This window comes from Pleurodeles waltl, unplaced genomic scaffold, assembly GCF_031143425.1.
Source record: "Pleurodeles waltl isolate 20211129_DDA unplaced genomic scaffold, aPleWal1.hap1.20221129 scaffold_37, whole genome shotgun sequence".
Classification (NCBI taxonomy): domain Eukaryota; kingdom Metazoa; phylum Chordata; class Amphibia; order Caudata; family Salamandridae; genus Pleurodeles; species Pleurodeles waltl.
In genome coordinates, this window is record NW_027150076.1 from 6,518,494 (window position 1) to 6,537,636 (window position 19,143).

The 19,143-nt window shown below is 52.2% G+C and overlaps 1 protein-coding gene across 1 annotated transcript in view; it reads right to left on the reverse strand.

Moving 5' to 3' along the window:
- LOC138276131 (E3 ubiquitin-protein ligase TRIM58-like) overlaps positions 1-19,143 on the reverse strand; it is a 279,412-nt gene that overhangs the window by 148,936 nt on the left and 111,333 nt on the right. The gene's annotated exons all lie outside the window — the stretch shown is intronic.

Sequence of the window (19,143 nt, forward strand, 5' to 3'; positions counted from 1 at the left end):
GTACTGTGTGACCTCAGGCATATCACTACCCAGAGATCCCCAGCGATGCAGAGAGAGGAGAGAGAGGTAATGATGTACTGTGTGACCTCAGGCATATCACTACCCAGAGACCCACAGCACTGCAGAGAGAGGAGAGAGAGGTAATGACACATCGTGTGACCTCAGGCATATCACTACCCAGAGACCCCCAGCACTACAGAGAGAGGGGAGAGAGGTAATGACATACTGTGTGACCTCAAGCATATCACTTCCCAGAGACCCAAAGCACTACAGAGAGAGGAGAGAGAGGTAATGATGTACTGAGTGACCTCAGGCATATGACTACCCAGAGACCCCCAGCGCTGCAGAGAGGAGAGAGAGGTAATGACACATTGTGTGACCTCAGGCATATAACTGCCCAGAGACCCCAGCAATTCTGAGAGGAGAGAGAGGTAATGACGCACTGTGTGACCTCAGGCATATCACTACCCAGACACCCCAGCACTTCTGAGAGGAGGGAGAGGTAAGGACGCACTGTGTGACCGCAGGCATATCACTACCCAGAGACCCCAGCACTGCAGAGAGAGGAGAGAGAGGTAATGACACACTGTGTGACCTCAGGCTTATCACTACCCAGAGATCCCCAGCGCTGCAGAGAGAGGAGAGAGAGGTAATGATGTACTCTGTGACCTCAGGCATATCACTGTCCAGAGACCCCAGCACTTCTGAGAGGAGAGAGAGGTAATGACATACTGTGTGACCTCAAGCATATCACTACCCAGAGACCCCAGCACTACAGAGAGAGGGTAGAGAAGTAATGATGTACTGTGTGACCTCAGGCATATCACTACCCAGAGACTCCCAGCACTGCAGAGAGAGAAGAGAGAGGTAATGACACACTGTGTGACCTCAGGCATATCACTACCCAGAGACCCCCAGCGCTGCAGAGAGAGGAGAGAGAGGTAATTATGTACTGTGTGACCTCAGGCATATCACTGTCCAGAGACCCCAGCACTTCTGAGAGGAGAGAGAGGTAATGACATACTGTGTGACCTCAAGCATATCACTACCCAGAGACCCCCAGCACTACAGAGAGGGGAGAGGTAATGATGTACTGTGTGACCTCAGGCATATCACTACCCAGAGACCCCCAGCGCTGCAGAGAGAGGAGAGAGAGGTAATGATGTATTGTGTGACCTCAGGCATATCACTACCCAGAGACCGCAGCACAGCAGAGAGGAGAGAGAGGTAATGACACACTGTGTGACCTCAGGCATATCACTACCCAGAGACCCCAGCACTTCTGAGAGGAGAGAGAGGTAATGACACACTGTGTGACCTCAGGCATATCACTAACCAGAGACCCCAGCACTTCTGAGAGGAGAGAGAGGTAATGACGCACTGTGTGACCTCAGGCATATCACTACCCAGAGACTCCCAGCACTGCAGAGAGAGAAGAGAGAGGTAATGACACACTGTGTGACCTCAGGCATATCACTGCCCAGAGACCCCCAGCGCTGCAGAGAGAGGAGAGAGAGAGATAATGATGTATTGTGTGACCTCAGGCATATCACTGTCCACAGACCCCAGCACTTCTGAGAGGAGAGAGAGGTAATGAGATACTGTGCGACCTCAAGCATATCACTATCCAGAGACTCCCAGCACTACAGAGAGAGGGGAGAGAGGTAATGATGTACTGTGTGACCTCAGGCATATCACTACCCAGAGAACCCCAGCGCTGCAGAGAGAGTAGAGAGGTAATGACACGATGTGTGACCTCAGGCATATCACTACCCAGAGACCCCCAGTGATGGAGAGAGAGGAGAGAGAGGTAATGATGTACTGTGTGACCTCAGGCATATCATTGTCCAGAGACCCCAGCACTTCTGACAGGAGAGAGAGGTAACGACATACTGTGTGACCTCAAGCATATCACTACCCAGAGACCCCCAGCACTACAGAGAGAGGGGAGAGGTAATGATGTACTGTGTGACCTCAGGCGTATCACTACCAGAGACCGCAGCACAGCAGAGAGGAGAGAGAGGTAATGACACACTGTGTGACCTCAGTCATATCACTACCCAGAAACCCCAGCACTTCTGAGAGGAGAGAGAGGTAATGACGTATTGTGTGACCTCAAGCATATCACTACCCAGAAACCCCAGCACTTCTGAGAGAAGAGAGAGGTAATGACGCACTGTGTGACCTCAGGCATATCACTACCCAGAGACCCCAGCACTGCAGAGAGAGGAGAGAGAGGTAATGACACACTGTGTGACCTCAGGCATATCACTACCTAGAGATCCCCAGAGCTGCAGAGAGAGGAGAGAGAGGTAATGATGTATTGTGTGACCTCAGGCATATCACTGTCCAGAGACCCCAGCACTTCTGAGAGGAGAGAGAGGTAATGACACACTGTGTGACCTCAGGCATATCACTACCCAGAGACCCCCAGCTCTACAGAGAGAGGGGAGAGAGGTAATGATGTACTGTGTGACCTCAGGCATATCACTACCCAGATACCCCAGTACTTCTGAGAGGAGAGAGAGGTAATGACATACTGTGTGACCTAAAGCATATCACTACCCAGAGACCCCCAGCACTACAGAGAGAGGGGAGAGAGGTAATGACACATTGTGTGACCTCAGGCATATCACTACCCAGAGACCCCAGCACTTCTGAGAGGAGAGAGAGGTAGTGACACACTGTGTGACCTCAGGCATATCACTACCCAGAGACCCCAGCACTTCTGAGAGGAGGGAGAGGACAATGACGCACTGTGTGACCTCAGGCATCTCACTACCCAGAGACCCCAGCACTGCAGAGAGAGGAGAGAGAGGTAATGACACACTGTGTGACCTCAGGCATATCACTACCCAGAGACCCCCAGCGCTGCAGAGAGAGGAGAGAGAGGTAATTATGTACTCCGTGACCTCAGGTATATCACTGTCCAGAGACCCCAGCACTTCCGAGAGGAGAGAGAGGTAATGACATACTGTGTGCCCTGAAGCATATCACTACCCAGAGACCCCCAGCACTACAGAGAGAAGGGAGAGAGGTAATGATGTACTGTGTGACCTCAGCCATATCACTACCCAGAGACCCCCAGCACTGCAGAGAGAGAAAAGAGAGGTAATGACAAACTGTGTGACCTCAGGCATATCACTGTCCAGATACCCCAGCACTTCTCAGAGGAGAGAGAGGTAATGACATACTGTGTGACCTCAAGAATATCACTACCCAGAGACCCCCAGCACTACAGAGAGAGGGGAGAGAGGTAATGATGTACTGTGTGACCTCAGGCGTATCACTACCCAGAGACCGCAGCACAGCAGAGAGGAGAGAGAGGTAATGACACACTGTGTGACCTCAGGCATATCACTACCCAGAGACCCCAGCACTTCTGAGAGGAGAGAGAGGTAATGACGCACTGTGTGACCTCAGGCATATCACTACCCAGAGACCCCCAGCACTACAGAGAGAGGGGAGAGAGGTAATGATGTAGTGTGTGACCTCAGGCATATCACTACCCAGAGACCCCCAGCGCTGCAGAGAGAAGAGAGAGGTAATGACACGCTTTGTGACCTCAGGCATATCACTACCCAGAGGCCCCCAGCACTGCAGAGAGAGGAGAGAGAGGTAATGATGTACTGTGTGACCTCAGGCATATCACTGTCCAGAGACCCCAGCACTTCTGAGAGGAGAGAGAGGTAATGACATACTGTGTGAACTCAAGCATATCACTATCCAGAGACCCCCAGCACTACAAAGAGAGGGGAGAGGTAATGATGTACTGTGTGACCTCAGGCGTATCACTACCCAGAGACAGCAGCACAGCAGAGAGGAGAGAGAGGTAATGACACACTGTGTGACCTCAGGCATATCACTACCCAGAGACCCCAGCACTTATGAGAAAAGAGAGAGGTAATGACGCACTGTGTGACCTCAGGCATATCAATACCCAGAGACCCCAGCACTTCTGAGAGGAGAGAGAGGTAATGACGCACTGTGTGACCTCAGGCATATCACTACCCAGAGACCCCAGCACTGCAGAGAGAAGAGAGATAGGTAATGACACACTGTGTGACCTCAGGCATATCACTACCCAGAGACCCCCTGCGCTGCAGAGAGAGCAGAGAGAGGTAATGATGTACTGTGTGACCTCAGGCATATCACTGTCCAGAGACCCCAGCACTTCTGAGAGGAGAGAGAGGTAATGACATACTGTGTGACCTCAAGAATATCACATCCCAGAGACCCACAGCACTACAGAGAGAGGGGAGAGAGGTAATGATGTACTCTGTGACCTCAGGCATATCACTACCCAGAGGCCCCCAGCGCTGCAGAGAGGAGAGAGAGGTAATGACACATTGTGTGACCTCAGGCATATCAGTCCCCAGAGACCCCAGCAATTCTGAGAGGAGAGAGAGGTAATGACGCACTGTGTGACCTCAGGCATATCACTACCCAGAGACCCCAGCACTTCTGAGAGGAGGGATAGGTAAGGACGCACTGTGTGACCTCAGGCATATCACTTCCCAGAGACCCCAGCACTGCAGAGACAGGAGAGAGAGGTAATGACACACTGTGTGACCTCAGGCATATCACTACCCAGAGACCCCCAGTGCTGCAAAGAGAGGAGAGAGAGGTAATGATGTACTCTGTGAACTCAGGCATATCACTGTCCAGAGACCCCAGCACTTCTGATAGGAGAGAGAGGTAATGACATACTGTGTGACCTCAAGCATATCACTACCCAGAGACCCCCAGCACTACAGAGAGAAGAGAGAGGTAATGACACGCTTTGTGACCTCAGGCATATCACTACCCAGAGACCCCCAGCGCTGCAGAGAGAGGAGAGAGAGGTAATGATGTACTGTGTGACCTCAGGCATATCACTGTCCAGAGACCCCAGCACTTCTGAGAGGGGAGAGAGGTAATGACATACTGTGTGACCTCAAGCATATCACTACCCAGAGACCCCAGCACTTCTGAGAGGAGAGAGAGGTAATGACGCACTGTGTGACCTCAGGCATATCACTACCCAGAGACCCCAGCAATTCTGAGAGGAGAGAGAGGTAATGACGCACTGTGTGACCTCAGGCATATCACTACCCAGAAACCCCAGCACTTCTGAGAGGAGGGAGAGGTAAGGACGCACTGCGTGACCTCAGGGATATCACTACCCAGAGACCCCAGCACTGCAGAGAGAGGAGTGAGAGGTAATGATGTACTGTGTGACCTCAGGCATATCACTACCCAGAGACCCCCAGCACTGCAGAGCAGAGAGAGAGAGGTACTGACACATTGTGTGACCTCAGGCATATCAGTACCCAGAGACCCAAGCACTTCTGAGAGGAGAGAGAGGTAATGACGCACTGTGTGACCTCAGGCATATCACTACTCAGAGACCCCAGCACTTCTGAGAGGAGGGAGAGGTAATGACGCACTGTGTGACCTCAGGCATATCACTACCCAGAGACCCCAGCACTGCAGAGAGAGGAGAGAGAGGTAATGACACACTGTGTGACCTCAGGCATATCACTACCCAGAGACCCCCAGCGCTGCAGAGAGAGGAGAGAGAGGTAATGATGTACTCTGTGACCTCAGGCATATCACTGTCCAGAGACCCCAGCACTTCTGAGAGAAGAGAGAGGTAATGACATACTGTGTGACCTCAAGCATATCCCTACCCAGAGACCCCCAGCACTACAGAGAGAGGGGAGAGGTAATGATGTACTGTGTGACCTGAGGCGTATCACTACCCAGAGACCGCAGCACAGCAGAGAGGAGAGAGAGGTAATGACACACTGTGTGACCTCAGGGATATCACTACCCAGAGACCCCAGCACTTCTGAGAGGAGAGAAAGGTAATGACACACTGTGTGACCTCAGGCATATCGCTACCCAGAGACCCCCAGCACTACAGAGAGAGGGGAGAGGTAATGATGTACTGTGTGACCTGAGGCGTATCACTACCCAGAGACCGCAGCACAGCAGAGAGGAGAGAGAGGTAATGACACACTGTGTGACCTCAGGGATATCACTACCCAGAGACCCCAGCACTTCTGAGAGGAGAGAAAGGTAATGACACACTGTGTGACCTCAGGCATATCACTACCCAGAGACCCCCAGCACTACAGAGAGAGGGGAGAGAGGTAATGATGTACTGTGTGACCTCAGGCATATCACTACCCAGAGACCCCCAGCGATGCAGAGAGAGGAGAGAGAGGTAATGATGTACTGTGTGACCTCAGGCATATCACTGTCCAGAGACCCCAGCACTTCTGAGAGGAGAGAGAGGTAATGACATACTGTGTGACCTCAAGCATATCACTTCCCAGAGACGCAAAGCACTACAGAGAGAGGAGAGAGAGGTAATGATGTACTGTGTGACCTCAGGCATATGACTACCCAGAGACCCCCAGCGCTGCAGAGAGGAGAGAGAGGTAATGACACATTGTGTGACCTCAGGCATATAACTGCCCAGAGACCCCAGCAATTCTGAGAGGAGAGAGAGGTAATGACGCACTGTGTGACCTCAGGCATATCACTACCCAGACACCCCAGCACTTCTGAGAGGAGGGAGAGGTAAGGACGCACTGTGTGACCGCAGGCATATCACTACCCAGAGACCCCAGCACTGCAGAGAGAGGAGAGAGAGGTAATGACACTCTGTGTGACCTCAGGCTTATCACTACCCAGAGATCCCCAGCGCTGCAGAGAGAGGAGAGAGAGGTAATGATGTACTCTGTGACCTCAGGCATATCACTGTCCAGAGACCCCAGCACTTCTGAGAGGAGAGAGAGGTAATGACATACTGTGTGACCTCAAGCATATCACTACCCAGAGACCCCAGCACTACAGAGAGAGGGTAGAGAGGTAATGATGTACTGTGTGACCTCAGGCATATCACTACCCAGAGACTCCCAGCACTGCAGAGAGAGAAGAGAGAGGTAATGACACACTGTGTGACCTCAGGCATATCACTACCCAGAGACCCCCAGCGCTGCAGAGAGAGGAGAGAGAGGTAATGATGTACTGTGTGACCTCAGGCATATCACTGTCCAGAGACCCCAGCACTTCTGAGAGGAGAGAGAGGTAATGACATGCTGTGTGACCTCAAGCATATCACTACCCAGAGACCCCCAGCACTACAGAGAGGGGAGAGGTAATGATGTACTGTGTGACCTCAGGCGTATCACTACCCAGAGACTGCAGCACAGCAGAGAGGAGAGAGAGGTAATGACACACTGTGTGACCTCAGGCATATCACTAACCAGAGACCCCAGCACTTCTGAGAGGAGAGAGAGGTAATGACGCACTGTGTGACCTCAGGCATATCACTACCCAGAGACTCCCAGCACTGCAGAGAGAGAAGAGAGAGGTAATGACACACTGTGTGACCTCAGGCATATCACTGCCCAGAGACCCCCAGCGCTGCAGAGAGAGGAGAGAGAGAGATAATGATGTACTGTGTGACCTCAGGCATATCACTGTCCACAGACCCCAGCACTTCTGAGAGGAGAGAGAGGTAATGAGATACTGTGTGACCTCAAGCATATCACTACCCAGAGACCCCCAGCACTACAGAGAGAGGAGAGAGAGGTAATGATGTACTGTGTGACCTCAGGCATATCACTACCCAGAGACCCCCAGCGCTGCAGAGAGAGGAGAGAGAGGTAATGATGTACTGTGTGACCTCAGGCATATCATTGTCCAGAGACCCCAGCACTTCTGACAGGAGAGAGAGGTAATGACATACTGTGTGACCTCAAGCATATCACTACCCAGAGACCCCCAGCACTACAGAGAGAGGGGAGAGGTAATGATGTACTGTGTGACCTCAGGCGTATCACTACCCAGAGACCGCAGCACAGCAGAGAGGAGAGAGAGGTAATGACACACTGTGTGACCTCAGTCATATCACTACCCAGAGACCCCAGCACTTCTGAGAGGAGAGAGAGGTAATGACGTATTGTGTGACCTCAAGCATATCACTACCCAGAAACCCCAGCACTTCTGAGAGAAGAGAGAGGTAATGACGCACTGTGTGACCTCAGGCATATCACTACCCAGAGACCCCAGCACTGCAGAGAGAGGAGAGAGAGGTAATGACACACTGTGTGACCTCAGGCATATCACTACCTAGAGATCCCCAGCGCTGCAGAGAGAGGAGAGAGAGGTAATGATGTATTGTGTGACCTCAGGCATATCACTGTCCAGAGACCCCAGCACTTCTGAGAGGAGAGAGAGGTAATGACACACTGTGTGACCTCAGGCATATCACTACCCAGAGACCCCCAGCTCTACAGAGAGAGGGGAGAGAGGTAATTATGTACTGTGTGACCTCAGGCATATCACTACCCAGATACCCCAGTACTTCTGAGAGGAGAGAGAGGTAATGACATACTGTGTGACCTCAGGCATATCACTACCCAGAGACCCCAGCACTTCTGAGAGGAGAGAGAGGTAATGACGTATTGTGTGACCTCAAGCATATCACTACCCAGAAACCCCAGCACTTCTGAGAGAAGAGAGAGGTAATGACACACTGTGTGACCTCAGGCATATCACTACCCAGAGACCCCCAGTGCTGCAAAGAGAGGAGAGAGAGGTAATGATGTACTCTGTGAACTCAGGCATATCACTGTCCAGAGACCCCAGCACTTCTGAGAGAAGAGAGAGGTAATGACACGCTTTGTGACCTCAGGCATATCACTACCCAGAGACCCCCAGCGCTGCAGAGAGAGGAGAGAGAGGTAATGATGTACTGTGTGACCTCAGGCATATCACTACCCAGAGACTCCCAGCACTGCAGAGAGAGAAGAGAGAGGTAATGACACACTGTGTGACCTCAGGCATATCACTACCCAGAGACCCCCAGCGCTGCAGAGAGAGGAGAGAGAGGTAATGATGTACTGTGTGACCTCAGGCATATCACTGTCCAGAGACCCCAGCACTTCTGAGAGGAGAGAGAGGTAATGACATGCTGTGTGACCTCAAGCATATCACTACCCAGAGACCCCCAGCTCTACAGAGAGAGGGGAGAGAGGTAATTATGTACTGTGTGACCTCAGGCATATCACTACCCAGATACCCCAGTACTTCTGAGAGGAGAGAGAGGTAATGACATACTGTGTGACCTCAGGCATATCACTACCCAGAGACCCCAGCACTTCTGAGAGGAGAGAGAGGTAATGACACACTGTGTGACCTCAGGCATATCACTACCCAGAGACACCCTGCGCTGCAGAGAGAGGAGAGAGAGGTAATGATGTACTGTGTGACCTCAGGCATATCACTGTCCAGAGACCCCAGCACTGAGAGGAGAGAGAGGTAATGACATACTGTGTGACCTCAAGCATATCACTACCCAGAGACCCCCAGCACTACAGAGAGAGGGGAGAGAGGTAATGATGTACTGTGTGACCTCAGGCATATCACTACCCAGAGACCCCCAGCGCTGCAGAGAGGAGAGAGAGGTAATGACACATTGTGTGACCTCAGGCATATCACTACCCAGAGACCCCAGCAATTCTGAAGAGGAGAGAGAGGTAATGACGCACTCTGTGACCTCAGGCATATCACTACCCAGAGACCCCAGCACTTCTGAGAGGAGGGAGAGGTAAGGACGCACTGTGTGACCTCAGGCATATCACTACCCAGAGACCCCCAGTGCTGCAGCGAGAGGAGAGAGAGGTAATGATGTACTCTGTGACCTCAGGCATATCACTGTCCAGAGACCCCAGCACTTCTGAGAGGAGAGAGAGGTAATGACATGCTGTGTGACCTCAAGCATATCACTACTCAGAGACCCCCAGCACTACAGAGAGAGGGTACAGAGGTAATGATGTACTGTGTGACCTCAGGCATATCACTACCCAGAGACCCCCAGCACTGCAGAGAGAGACGAGAGAGGTAATGACACACTGTGTGACCTCAGGCATATCACTACCCAGAGACCCCCAGCGCTGCAGAGAGAGGAGAGAGAGGTAATGATGTACTGTGTGACCTCAGGCATATCACTACCCAGAGACCCCCAGCACTTCTGAGAGGAGAGAGAGGTAATGACATACTGTGTGACCTCAAGCATATCACTACCCAGAGTCCCCCAGCACTACAGAGAGAGAGGTAATGATGTACTGTTTGACCTCAGGCGTATCACTACCCAGAGACCGCAGCACAGCAGAGAGGAGAGAGAGGTAATGACACACTGTGTGACCTCAGGCATATCACTACCCAGACACCCCAGCACTTCTGAGAGGAGAGAGAGGAAATGACACACTGTGTGACCTCAGGCATATCACTACCCAGAGACCCCCAGCACTACAGAGAGAGGGGAGAGAGGTAATGATGTACTGTGTGAGCTCAGGCATATCACTACCCAGAGACCCTCAGCGCTGCAGAGAGAGGAGAGAGGTAATGACACGCTGCGTGACCTTAGGCATATCACTACCCAGAGACCCCCAGCGCTGCAGAGAGAGTAGAGAAAGGTAATGATGTACTGTGTGACCTCAGGTATATCACTGTCCAGAGACCCCAGCACTTCTGAAAGGAGAGAGAGGTAATGACATACTGTGTGACCTCAAGCATATCACTACCCAGAGACCCCCAGCACTACAGAGAGAGGGAGAGGTAATGATGTACTGTGTGACCTCAGGCGTATCACTACCCAGAGACCGCAGCACAGCAGAGAGGAGAGAGACGTTATGACACACTGTTTGACCTCAGGCATATCACTACCCAGAGACCCCAGCACTTCTGAGAGGAGAGAGAGGTAATGACGCACTGTGTGACCTCAGGCATATCACTAACCAGAGACCCCAGCACTTCTGAGAGGAGAGAGAGGTAATGACACACTGTGTGACCTCAGGCATATCGCTACCCAGAGACCCCAGCACTGCAGAGAGAGGAGAGAGAGGTAATGACACACTGTGTGACCTCAGGCATATCACTACCCAGAGACCCCCAGCGCTGCAGAGAGAGGAGAGAGAGGTAATGATGTACTGTGTGACCTCATGCATATCCCTACCCAGAGACCCCCAGCGCTGCAGAGAGGAGAGAGAGGTAATGACACATTGTGTGACCTCAGGCATATCACTGTCCAGAGACCCCCAGCACTGCAGAGAGGAGAGAGAGGTAATGACACATTGTGTGACCTCAGGCGTATCACTACCCAGAGACCCAAGCACTACAGAGAGAGGGGAGAGGTAATGATGTACTGTGTGACCTCAGGCATATCACTACCCAGAGACCCCAGCACTTCTGAGAGGAGAGAGAGGTAATGACGCACTGTGTGACCTCAGGCATATCACTACCCAGAGACCCCAGCAATTCTGAGAGGAGAGAGAGGTAATGACGCACTGTGTGACCTCAGGCATATCACTACCCAGAGACCCCAGCACTTCTGAGAGGAGGGAGAGGTAAGGACGCACTGCGTGAACTCAGGGATATCAGTACCCAGAGACCCCAGCACTGCAGAGAGAGGAGAGAGAGGTAATGACACACTGTGTGACCTCAGGCATATCACTACCCAGAGACCCCCAGCGCTGCAGAGAGAGGAGAGAGAGGTAATGATGTACTCTGTGACCTCAGGCATATCACTGTCCAGAGACCCCAGCACTTCTGAGAGGAGAGAGAGGAAATCACATACTGTGTGACCTGAAGCATATCACTACCCAGAGACCCCCAGCACTACAGAGAGAGGGAGGGGTAATGATGTACTGTGTGACCTCAGGCGTATCACTACCCAGAGACCGCAGCACAGCAGAGAGGAGAGAGAGGTTATGACACACTGTGTGACCTCAGGCATATCACTACCCAGAGACCCCAGCACTTCTGAGAGGAGAGAGAGGTAATGACGCATTGTGTGACCTCAGGCATATCACTAACCAGAGACCCCAGCTCTTCTGAGAGGAGAGAGAGGTAATGACGCACTGTGTGACCTCAGGCATATCACTACCCAGAGACCCCAGCACTGCAGAGAGAGGAGAGAGAGGTAATGACACACTGTGTGACCTCAGGCATATCACTACCCAGAGACCCCCAGCGCTGCAGAGAGAAGAGAGAGAGGTAATGATGTACTGTGTGACCTCATGCATATCACTACCCAGAGACCCCCAGCGCTGCAGAGAGGAGAGAGAGGTAATGACACATTGTTTGACCTCAGGCATATCACTACCCAGAGACCCCAGCAATTCTGAGAGGAGAGAGAGGTAATGACGCACTGTGTGACCTCAGGCATATCACTACCCAGAGACCCCAGCACTTCTGAGAGGAGGGAGAGGTAAGGACGCACTGCGTGACCTCAGGGATATCACTACCCAGAGACCCCAGCACTGCAGAGAGAGGAGAGAGAGGTAATGACACACTGTGTGACCTCAGGCATATCACTACCCAGAGACCCCCAGCGCTGCAGAGAGAGGAGAGAGAGGTAATGATGTACTCTGTGACCTCAGGCATATCACTGTCCAGAGACCCCAGCACTTCTGAGAGGAGAGAGAGGTAATGACATACTGTGTGACCTCAAGCATATCACTACCCAGAGACCCCCAGCACTACAGAGAGAGGGTAGAGAGGTAATGATGTACTGTGTGACCTCAGGCATATCACTACCCAGAGACCCCCAGCACTGCAGAGAGAGAAGAGAGAGGTAATGACACACTGTGTGACCTCAGGCTTGTCACTACCCAGAGACCCCCAGCGCTGCAGACAGAGGAGAGAGGGGTAATGATGTACTGTGTGACCTCAGGCATATCACTGTCCAGAGACCCCAGCACTTCTGAGAGGAGAGAGAGGTAATGACATACTGTGTGACCTCAAGCATATCACTACCCAGAGACCCCCAGCACTACAGAGAGAGTGGAGAGAGGTAATGATGTACTGTGTGACCTCAGGCGTATCACTACCCAGAGACTGCAGCACAGCAGAGAGGATAGAGAGGTAATGACACACTGTGTGACCTCAGGCATATCACTACCCAGACACCCCAGCACTTTTGAGAGGAGAGAAAGGAAATGACACACTGTGTGACCTCAGGCATATCACTACCCAGAGACCCCCAGCACTACAGAGAGAGGGGAGAGAGGTAATGATGTACTGTGTGACCTCAGGCATATCACTACCCAGAGACCCTCAGCGCTGCAGAGAGAGGAGAGAGAGGTAATGATGTACTGTGTGATCTCAGGTATATCACTGTCCAGAGACCCCAGCACTTCTGAGAGGAGAGAGAGGTAATGACATACTGTGTGACCTCAAGCATATCACTACCCAGAGACCCCCAGCACTACAGAGAGAGGGAGAGGTAATGATGTACTGTGTGACCTCAGGCGTATCACTACCCAGAGACCGCAGCACAGCAGAGAGGAGAGAGAGGTAATGACACACTGTGTGACCTCAGGCATATCACTACCCAGAGACCCCAGCACTTCTGAGAGGAGAGAGAGGTAATGATGAACTGTGTGACCTCAGGCATATCACTACACAGAGACCCCAGCACTGCAGAGAGAGGAGAGAGAGGTAATGACACACTCTGTGACCTCAGGCATATCACTACTCAGAGACCCCAGCGCTGCAGGGAGAGGAGAGAGAGGTAATGATGTACTGTGTGACCTCAGGCATATCACTGTCCAGGGACCCCAGCACTTCTGAGAGGAGAGAGAGGTAATGACATACTGTGTGACCTCAATCATATCAATACCCAGAGGCCCCCAGCACTACAGAGAGAGGGGAGAGAGATAATGATGTACTGTGTGACCTGAGGCATATCACTACCCAGAGACCCCCAGCACTGCAGAGCAGAGAGAGAGGTAATGACACATTGTGTGACCTCAGGCATATCACTACCCAGGGACCCAAGCACTTCTGAGAGGAGAGAGAGGTAATGACACACTGTGTGACCTCAGGCATATCACTACTCAGAGACCCCAGCACTTCTGAGTGGAGGGAGTGGTAATGACGCACTGTGTGACCTCTGGCATATCACTACCCAGAGACCCCAGCACTGCAGAAAGAGGAGAGAGAGGTAATGACACACTGTGTGACCTCAGGCATATCACTACCCAGGGACCCCCAGCGCTGCAGAGAGAGGAGAGAGAGGTAATGATGTACTCTATGACCTCAGGCATATCACTGTCCAGAGACCCCAGCACTTCTGAGAGGAGAGAGAGGTAATGACATACTGTGTGACCTCAAGCATATCACTACCCAGAGACCCCCACCACTACAGAGAGAGGGGAGAGAGGTAATGATGTACTGTGTGACCTCAGGCATATCACTACCCAGAGACCCCCAGCACTGCAGAGAGAGAAGAGAGAGGTAATGACACACTGTGTGACCTCAGGCATATCACTACCCAGAGACCCCCAGCGCTGCAGAGATAGCAGAGGGAGAGATAATGATGTACTGTGTGACCTCAGGCATGTCACTGTCCACAGACCCCAGCACTTCTGAGAGGAGAGAGAGGTAATGACGCACTGTGTGACCTCAGGCATATCACTACCCAGAGACCCCAGCATTTCTGAGAGGAGAGAGAGGTAATGACGCACTGTGTGACCTAAGGCACATCACTACCCAGAGACCCCCAGCACTGCAGAGAGAGGAGAGAGAGGTAATGACACACTGTGTGATCTCAGGCATATCACTACCCAGAGATCCCCAGCGCTGCAGAGAGAGGAGAGAGAGGTAATGATGCACTGTGTGACCTCAGGCATATCACTGTCCAGAGACCCCAGCATTTCTGAGAGGAGAGAGAGGTGATGACGCACTGTGTGACCTCAGGCATATCACTACCCAGAGATCCCCAGCGCTGCAGAGAGAGGAGAGAGAGGTAATGATGTACTGTGTGACCTCAGGCATATCACTACCCAGAGACCCACAGCACTACAGAGAGGAGAGAGAGGTAATGACACACTGTGTGACCTCAAGCATATCACTACCCAGAGACCCCCAGCACTACAGAGAGAGGGGAGAGAGGTAATGATGTACTGTGTGACCTCAGGCATATCACTACCCAGAGACCCCCAGCGCTGCAGAGAGGAGAGAGAGGTAATGACACATTGTGTGACCTCAGGCATATCACTACCCAGAGACCCCAGCAATTCTGAAGAGGAGAGAGAGGTAATGACGCACTCTGTGACCTCAGGCATATCACTACCCAGAGACCCCAGCACTTCTGAGAGGAGGGAGAGGTAAGGACGCACTGTGTGACCTCAGGCATATCACTACCCAGAGACCCCCAGTGCTGCAGCGAGAGGAGAGAGAGGTAATGATGTACTCTGTGACCTCAGGCATATCACTGTCCAGAGACCCCAGCACTTCTGAGAGGAGAGAGAGGTAATGACATGCTGTGTGACCTCAAGCATATCACTACTCAGAGACCCCCAGCACTACAGAGAGAGGGTACAGAGGTAATGATGTACTGTGTGACCTCAGGCATATCACTACCCAGAGACCCCCAGCACTGCAGAGAGAGACGAGAGAGGTAATGACACACTGTGTGACCTCAGGCATATCACTACCCAGAGACCCCCAGCGCTGCAGAGAGAGGAGAGAGAGGTAATCATGTACTGTGTGACCTCAGGCATATCACTACCCAGAGACCCCCAGCACTTCTGAGAGGAGAGAGAGGTAATGACATACTGTGTGACCTCAAGCATATCACTACCCAGAGTCCCCCAGCACTACAGAGAGAGAGGTAATGATGTACTGTTTGACCTCAGGCGTATCACTACCCAGAGACCGCAGCACAGCAGAGAGGAGAGAGGTAATGACACACTGTGTGACCTCAGGCATATCACTACCCAGACACCCCAGCACTTCTGAGAGGAGAGAGAGGAAATGACACACTGTGTGACCTCAGGCATATCACTACCCAGAGACCCCCAGCACTACAGAGAGAGGGGAGAGAGGTAATGATGTACTGTGTGAGCTCAGGCATATCACTACCCAGAGACCCTCAGCGCTGCAGAGAGAGGAGAGAGGTAATGACACGCTGCGTGACCTTAGGCATATCACTACCCAGAGACCCCCAGCGCTGCAGAGAGAGGAGAGAGAGGTAATGATGTACTGTGTGACCTCAGGTATATCACTGTCCAGAGACCCCAGCACTTCTGAAAGGAGAGAGAGGTAATGACATACTGTGTGACCTCAAGCATATCACTACCCAGAGACCCCCAGCACTACAGAGAGAGGGAGAGGTAATGATGTACTGTGTGACCTCAGGCGTATCACTACCCAGAGACCGCAGCACAGCAGAGAGGAGAGAGACGTTATGACACACTGTGTGACCTCAGGCATATCACTACCCAGAGACCCCAGCACTTCTGAGAGGAGAGAGAGGTAATGACGCACTGTGTCACCTCAGGCATATCACTAACCAGAGACCCCAGCACTTCTGAGAGGAGAGAGAGGTAATGACACACTGTGTGACCTCAGGCATATCACTACCCAGAGACCCCAGCACTGCAGAGAGAGGAGAGAGAGGTAATGACACACTGTGTGACCTCAGGCATATCACTACCCAGAGACCCCCAGCGCTGCAGAGAGAGGAGAGAGAGGTAATGATGTACTGTGTGACCTCATGCATATCACTACCCAGAGACCCCCAGCGCTGCAGAGAGGAGAGAGAGGTAATGACACATTGTGTGACCTCAGGCATATCACTGTCCAGAGACCCCCAGCACTGCAGAGAGGAGAGAGAGGTAATGACACATTGTGTGACCTCAGGCGTATCACTACCCAGAGACCCAAGCACTACAGAGAGAGGGGAGAGGTAATGATGTACTGTGTGACCTCAGGCATATCACTACCCAGAGACCCCAGCACTTCTGAGAGGAGAGAGAGGTAATGACGCACTGTGTGACCTCAGGCATATCACTACCCAGAGACCCCAGCAATTCTGAGAGGAGCGAGAGGTAATGACGCACTGTGTGACCTCAGGCATATCACTACCCAGAAACCCCAGCACTTCTGAGAGGAGGGAGAGGTAAGGACGCACTGCGTGACCTCAGGGATATCACTACCCAGAGACCCCAGCACTGCAGAGAGAGGAGAGAGAGGTAATGATGTACTGTGTGACCTCAGGCATATCACTACCCAGAGACCCCCAGCACTGCAGAGCAGAGAGAGAGAGGTACTGACACATTGTGTGACCTTAGGCATATCAGTACCCAGAGACCCAAGCACTTCTGAGAGGAGAGAGAGGTAATGACGCACTGTGTGACCTCAGGCATATCACTACTCAGAGACCCCAGCACTTCTGAGAGGAGGGAGAGGTAATGACACACTGTGTGACCTCAGGCATATCAGTACCCAGAGACCCCAGCACTGCAGAGAGAGGAGAGAGAGGTAATGACACACTGTGTGACCTCAGGCATATCACTACCCAGAGACCCAAGCGCTGCAGAGAGAGGAGAGAGAGGTAATGATGTACTCTGTGACCTCAGGCATATCACTGTCCAGAGACCCCAGCACTTCTGAGAGAAGAGAGAGGTAATGACATACTGTGTGACCTCAAGCATATCCCTACCCAGAGACCCCCAGCACTACAGAGAGAGGGGAGAGGTAATGATGTACTGTGTGACCTGAGGCGTATCACTACCCAGAGACCGCAGCACAGCAGAGAGGAGAGAGAGGTAATGACACACTGTGTGACCTCAGGGATATCACTACCCAGAGACCCCAGCACTTCTGAGAGGAGAGAAAGGTAATGACACACTGTGTGACCTCAGGCATATCACTACCCAGAGACCCCCAGCACTACAGAGAGAGGGGAGAGGTAATGATGTACTGTGTGACCTGAGGCGTATCACTACCCAGAGACCGCAGCACAGCAGAGAGGAGAGAGAGGTAATGACACACTGTGTGACCTCAGGGATATCACTACCCAGAGACCCCAGCACTTCTGAGAGGAGAGAAAGGTAATGACACACTGTGTGACCTCAGGCATATCACTACCCAGAGACCCCCAGCACTACAGAGAGAGGGGAGAGAGGTAATGATGTACTGTGTGACCTCAGGCATATCACTACCCAGAGACCCCCAGCGATGCAGAGAGAGGAGAGAGAGGTAATGATGTACTGTGTGACCTCAGGCATATCACTACCCAGAGACCCACAGCACTGCAGAGAGAGGAGAGAGAGGTAATGACACATCGTGTGACCTCAGGCATATCACTACCCAGAGACCCCCAGCACTACAGAGAGAGGGGAGAGAGGTAATGACATACTGTGTGACCTCAAGCATATCACTTCCCAGAGACCCAAAGCACTACAGAGAGAGGAGAGAGAGGTAATGATGTACTGAGTGACCTCAGGCATATGACTACCCAGAGACCCCCAGCGCTGCAGAGAGGAGAGAGAGGTAATGACACATTGTGTGACCTCGGGCATATAACTGCCCAGAGACCCCAGCAATTCTGAGAGGAGAGAGAGGTAATGACGCACTGTGTGACCTCAGGCATATCACTACCCAGAGACCCCAGCACTTCTGAGAGGAGGGAGAGGTAAGGACGCACTGTGTGACCGCAGGCATATCACTACCCAGAGACCCCAGCACTGCAGAGAGAGGAGAGAGAGGTAATGACACACTGTGTGACCTCAGGCTTATCACTACCCAGAGATCCCCAGCGCTGCAGAGAGAGGAGAGAGAGGTAATGATGTACTCTGTGACCTCAGGCATATCACTGTCCAGAGACCCCAGCACTTCTGAGAGGAGAGAGAGGTAATGACATACTGTGTGACCTCAAGCATATCACTACCCAGAGACCCCAGCACTACAGAGAGAGGGTAGAGAAGTAATGATGTACTGTGTGACCTCAGGCATATCACTACCCAGAGACTCCCAGCACTGCAGAGAGAGAAGAGAGAGGTAATGACACACTGTGTGACCTCAGGCATATCACTACCCAGAGACCCCCAGCGCTGCAGAGAGAGGAGAGAGAGGTAATGATGTACTGTGTGACCTCAGGCATATCACTGTCCAGAGACCCCAGCACTTCTGAGAGGAGAGAGAGGTAATGACATACTGTGTGACCTCAAGCATATCACTACCCAGAGACCCCCAGCACTACAGAGAGGGGAGAGGTAATGATGTACTGTGTGACCTCAGGCATATCACTACCCAGAGACCCCCAGCGCTGCAGAGAGAGGAGAGAGAGGTAAT